Below are 6827 nucleotides of genomic sequence, written 5' to 3' on the forward strand. Positions count from 1 at the left end.
GGAGAGGCTCTTGGCTCCTTCCTGCAGATTCACACCTCACTGTGAACTGTGAAATTCATTCACTTTACTGTAATTAAGTAGTGATTTTTGTGCACTTGTACTTTTTTTAATAGTTTCAGCAATAAGTCAGTGAGTAATTTGTAATTTGATTTCCATTTTCCTTGAGTTTTGTCCTTCACTGCATTTCAAATTAGATCCATCACAGAGAACAGATGATCAATGACAGACTGTGGATCTTTTCACAATAAAAGCTCAGTCAGTACAGATGAAAAGAGGAACCTGCTTCGACTTTGTTGTAATTTCCAAATGTCACAATAAAAGCTGAACAATGGAAAACTGCAGTGAGGACCATTTAGACTCCACTGGTGAAAATGTGGACTGTGAGAGTGTGGGCGATGAGAACCATGTAGACTCAACTCAAGACTCATTACATCTGGGCTTATTCCACATGTGTGGGTTGAGTCTGCAGGGTCCTCACTTCAGTTTTAGTGTAATGCCCCTTTAAAAGCATGCAGTGTGCAGCGTGTTCTCTCCTCCTTTTCTAACTGCATGGAAAAGATCCCAGCTAACACAGTTACTGTTTGGAAAAAGGAGCTCAGTCACTTTTACTGCCAGGACATTTGACATGAGACACTTTGGACTTTTACTGCAGGACATTTTTACTGCACTACTTCTACTTCTACTGCAGTCACATACCAGCAGAGGAACAGTACTTCTACTTCTACTGCAGTCACATACCAGCAGAGGAACAGTACTTCTATTTCTACTGCAGTCACATACCAGCAGAGGAACAGTACTTCTACTGCAGTCACATACCAGCAGAGGAACAGTACTTCTACTGCAGTCACATACCAGCAGAGGAACAGTACTTCTACTGCAGTCACATACCAGCAGAGGAACAGTACTTCTACTTCTACTGCAGTCACATACCAGCAGAGGAACAGTACTTCTACTTCTACTGCAGTCAATCTCCTCCAATCATAATTGTCTGTTCACACAGTTTAATAGTAACGTTTTCACATTGATTAGACTATGTTGTATAATACACTGTTTTTCATGACCGGGTGCACATCAGCCTACCACAGCTGTGACTGTTGCACAATCCCACTGAGAACACAAAGGTATGCACCGAGAGGGTCCGCCTCCCAACCAATCAGATTCCAAGATGAACAAAACCCTCTTCAGTTGGATACGGTAACAGCAAGTGATATCACAAATAAACCGTGCATTAGAAATATGTAAAAATAAGTATGCACATTATGTATAAATGTGTGCATTAATCCGACTTGGGCACTAATCCTCGTTGCAAAAATGTTTGTGCATCATGTCTAAATGTGCGCATTAAAAACGTATGTGCATCATGCACTGTGTACATTAATCCTGAAAAAACATCACAACAATAAATACAGAAATAGAAATTGAGCATATGTAAAATGTATACCTCTATACACCATATATACAGGCATGTATACTAGCATGTGGACGTGCAGGGATGAAACAGGGCAGGGCAGCACAGACGGGTTGAGGCTCATTGTTGTGTGCAGCTTCAGCATCACATGATGGTCTGTTGGACTCAGGCTTCGCTCTGCCGGCGCTATGAGAGGCTGTGCCAGGTGGTGCAGCGACGGGAGGTACAGGTGGGAGTCATCTGCATCTATCAAGTTCATACTCTGCACTTTTAAAGGCTTTTTGAAGGTGCAGCCCGAGTGATGGAAGGTGCCACTTTCACTGATATTCTACCGAGTCACAAAAAAGCCTGTATTGGTGATCTGGGAGCAATCGCGAACACAGCGAGCTTCAATTTACACAGAACGGTGAGCTTCAATTTACACATTACTTAAAGCGGTCGGCCCACATTAAACCTTATTTATACAGCACTTAGTAATACAGTGTAATAAATGAACATGACACGGATGCAAAATAGCTATAGATTTGATGCCAAAATAGCCGCTGAGTCCATCACTAATCCTACGAAACTGTGCTCAGGCAAAACACTCAACTGCATTGTTCTGGGTAAGACTGTCAGCTGAAATGGCCTGTAAAACAAAAAGCTCCATCCCCGAAATCAAAGCAAAAGAGAATTATGTCAGCATCATCCGTTTGAAGGAATAAAAGCAGAAAACTTGAAATGAATCTTCCGCTAGCAAGCAAAACACTTCTGCAGGCAATTGGATTTGTGGAGAAATATGAAATGGGGGGAAAACAATCTACCACAGCCACTGCGCTGAAAAATAGCTGCAGCAGGAGCGGCAGCTTACCGGCCACGGGCTGCTGTATAAGGTCACCGCCACAGGAATTTCACACATGCACAGTTCAACAAGGACCGAATGAAAATCCTACAGCATCTGTAATTGTGTGAGCATCGAAACGGTTATGTAATTCTTTGCAGGAGTGTTGAATGTCCATGTTTTCAACGGGTTGCACATGCTCTATTCTACTAAATTTCCACTAAATAGTAAAGCGTCAAGGTCTGCTCCGCTGAACCGGGTCAGGTCGGACAAAGGCGTGGCAGAGTTTTGAGTTGACGCAGTTTCACAGAGACACAACCCACTTTACTTTTTTTTTTTTCTTTGCAGAAGCAGTTAGTGCACATTAATATTTCATTACCAAACTGGGCCATATACAAAGTCCGCCTGCCTATCTGGGCTTCATTAGGGCTTATTGATGAGCAGCCTAGGAGGATACATGCTGACATATCATCAATAAATGACACCCCAAGTCTAGTGCTAAAAATGCATTCCAAAGGGCAGATTCTCCTCTGCAAAATGGAGTAAATATTTACAGCCATATTATCTGAGGGCTGCAAAGAGAGTGGTTGATTAGGAAAACACAAAAACACATCAGTGAGATTTCTTGTAACAATCAGCCTTATTTCCAGAGCCTAGTTACCACAAGACTTTCAGACACTGCTGTAATTTTCTTCACTGTCAGTGCTAGCTTAAAAAAATAAATTACACGTTTACTCCCAAAACTTAATGAACCAAAAAATTTGCTTTCAATAAACAAGTTTATTATTAACTCTGTGGTGTCAGTTTGCACTTAATTCAACTCTTAGTGTCTCTGTAAATATCCATAAGAAACTCAAACATCCATGTCCAACTCAAACATCCTTTATATGCAATCCACAGGCAAAAATCCCTTCACTAAATGCAAAAATAGGACTCAAAAACAGCAATGCATTGCAAAAAAAAAAAAAAAAAAGAAAAAAAGGAAAACAAACCAGAACGTCTCAACCTCACTGGCAGATATCCAGGACATGGAGGAGTGAGGCCATACGGAAGCTGTAGATCGCAGCTTTTGCTCTTGCTTTGAGGTTTTCAGGTCACGAGAAGCTTTCCTTCGGACACGACTGGCCTTTCAAACTGAGATTCATTCTGTTAACTTAAAACTTTTAGATCAACGCTCCTCTCTCTGCTCTGAAGGTTCTCCTTCAGTTTCATACTTCCCTCTCTTTGCTCAAGCACGGCCATCTATGAACATGAGGTCTAAACTTCCCCGTGGGCCAGGATGAAGCATGAAAAAACACCAGGTAGATCTAACCCTGATCTAACCCTAATCTAACCCTGATCTAACCCTAATCTAACCCTAATGTAACCCTAATCTAACCCTAATGTAACCCTGATCTAACCCTGATCTAACTCTGATCTAACCCCGATCTAACCTTGATCTAGCCCTAATATAACCCTGATCTAACCCTGATCTAACTCTGATCTAACCCTGATCTAACCCTGATCTAACCCTAATCCAACCCTGATCTAACCATGATCTAACCCTGATCTAACCCTAATCTAACTCTGATCTAACCCTGATCTAACCCTAATCTAACCCTGATCTAACCCTAATCTAACTCTGATCTAACCCTGATCTAACCCTGATCTAACCCTAATCTAACCCTGATCTAACCCTGATCTAACCCTAATCTAACCCTCATCTAACCCTCATCTAACCCTGCAAAGCTTTACCATCTAGATCAACCCTTTAAGCCGATGCTCTCGTGCTGCTGGTGATGCCACATTGTGAAGGTACAGATTTGAAGAGCGCACTGAAAGCTGGTTGTGACTCAAAGCAACTCATGAATTAAATGGACCGTACCATGTAGACTGTATATAGGTCATTTACCACGGACACGCCTGCAGGGGGGTGGGGGTGGGGTGGGGGGGTGGGGTTGGTGATGACTGAGTGTCCGAAGCCTTTGGAGCGCTGGAATGATTTTACCTGCCTGACACCAGACTCATCTGCACTGTCACAGCACCTTCAAGTCAAAATGAATGGCAACACATTAGAAGTTGTGTTTATAGTTGTGGGCAAAGTTAGTGGCATGATTGACACAATGATATTGACAACAGTAATTATATTCATAGATTTAATTTATTTATCGATCTATATTAACTAATGTTTATGATACCCATCATGTCATGGTCTTATGAAGGTAGCTTCAAATTAAGTGTTGCTAAATGAATCCCATGAATTCTGCTGGTTGCAGCTTCACTGAAGCTCCATCACACTGACACTGAGTGAAATACTCAAAGCCAAGATGCTGTTGTTTATGGCTGCAGAATCACATCACATAGAAAAGATCTACATGTGTTGTGCATCTTTTTAGACACATTTCCCTGGAATTCAGCAGCTCATGTTTAGGATCTTTGGAAACCTCAGGATTCTACTTTATTTTGAAATAAAGGTCTGTGGGTTTGAACAAAGCTCGGCTGCTCACCGTGCACTTGTAATGCACTTGTGATCGATGGGACCAGCAGGGAAGGTTTTAATTCACACCAGCCAGGCTTGACCAAACCAGAGTGATGCTGAGTGATTATTTATCTCAATATGTGTTTTTACCTTTTTGTGCATGTTTTTTTTTCTTTTCTCCTAATCTTGCGCATTGCACTGTAAACCCTTCTGCCGTATTTATAAAGCTCTTTGGGCCAACTCCCATTGTTTTTAAATGTGCTCTATAATAAAGGGACTTGACTTTTGAGCTTAGTTACTTGCTCTGCAGCCATTGCTGCACTATGCTGATGAAATACCATGTGGTGTGGGGGGAGCGGGGGCGATTGACAAGCAGCACCCCTGCTGACCAGCAGCGATATTCACTGTATGCCCAGCCAGAGAACCAATAACTGGTTTACACTTGCCTCTGGACATGGAAACAATGGTGTCATGAGCAATGATGAAAAAGGAGGTCATGGAACCGCCTTAGTACTTCCACAACATAATAACAACTCCTGCGTTTCCATCATTTCATTCTGCCATGGATATATCCCCTCAGCCCCCCACGTCCCTCCCCTCCCCTCCCCATCTCCAGAGCTCAAATTAAAGCTCCAGCTGCAGCCCCGTGTGTCTCCAGGCCTTGAACCAAAGCTCTGAAGGCATTCACAAGGTCCAGCGGAGACTCTGTGGTCTGCACAAAAAGAAGAAAGACAACACCTTCAGGTTTCTTCTGAATCACCATGTTGAGTCCCCGGGGGAGGGCTTCAACACTTACACTGATACGAGGCCATGAAGAAAGAGTCTGAGGTCCAAGGAAACGCCGCTGATTTCCATGAAGGATTAAAGACCCCCTCTTAAACTTTCTACGCTGTCATCTTCAAGAGTTAAGCTGTTCACAAGCCCTCCAGAGGAAGAGCCTCTGTAAGAATCCATGAGGAGGAGGATGAAGGGAAGTTAGACAAGGCCGTCCACGTTGACACTGACAGAGAAAGAAGCTTTACTTTTGGTAACTTTGAGGAAAAAAGCCAAAAGACTCAACATATAATCGCTGTTGGGTGAAAATTTGAAAAAAAAGAAAAGCCACCTGATGTTTTTCAGTTTTAACACCGGTGCATTTTTAAAACTATTGTATGGAAACTATTGCATGGGCTTTGAAAGAGTGAGCTAAGCATGCCAGAAGACTTTTTCAGACCACAGAGGATGGTGTAAACCCTCAACTGAAATGAAGACTAAGGTTTGCACATGACAGCGGTGATAGACAACCGTGCTCCGTTCCTTAAACATTTATTGTCACTCTGCACTTTTACTGTGAAACTGAGCAAAAATATCTCCAAAATATCTTGAAAACAGTAATTGCATCATGGTACCTGCCTTTCACACGCGCAAGAATCCTTCATCTCCAGTCTGACATTTCTCACATTCATTGGTTTGTATAGTTAACACTTCAGACTTCATCAAAGTAATGTTACGCAAAGAAAAGTTAACAAATGCAATCGTCCCTGCCTGCATGTTGCGAGGTAGGACAGAGGTCAGTCAGTGTTTTGTGTTGGGAAGACTAACACTCACATGTCACACACACACACACGCAGCAGAGCAGGCAGATTTGTGGTCTGGCTTAAGTGCAAATTTTATCCAGGCATGAATTTTGTAAGGTTTTTAGTCGATCATCTTTTACACTTCCTCACGGTTATGGACACCGCCAGTTTATAAAGCAGCCGTCCTCTGGGTCGGGGATTTTAATGAACATGAATCCATTTTGAAAATGTCAGCGATCTCAGTTGATTTAATTAGATTGCCTGTTGAAGGCACCACCCACCCACGTTCTAATGAAAACACATAAATATCTCTATTCACGTTATCATCATCAGTGGAGATGAAACACAAAGGCTGGTCTTAAAACAAAAGTTCACTCCTCAGATGGTTTCATATCCCCGGATGTTGACTCTTGGCTGAATTATGATTTAGCTTGAATACTGACGCTGCTGATTATGAGTCTAAAACCCAAATTCCTACCAAGATCAAATATGTTGGTGTGTGTATATATATATAATGTGTGTGTGTGTGTGTGTGTTGGTAATCTCAACGGAAGGGTGGAAGAAAGGAAGTTCACTCACTGTAAG

Source organism: Myripristis murdjan, chromosome 3 (assembly GCF_902150065.1).
Source record: "Myripristis murdjan chromosome 3, fMyrMur1.1, whole genome shotgun sequence".
NCBI classification, from domain to species: domain Eukaryota; kingdom Metazoa; phylum Chordata; class Actinopteri; order Holocentriformes; family Holocentridae; genus Myripristis; species Myripristis murdjan.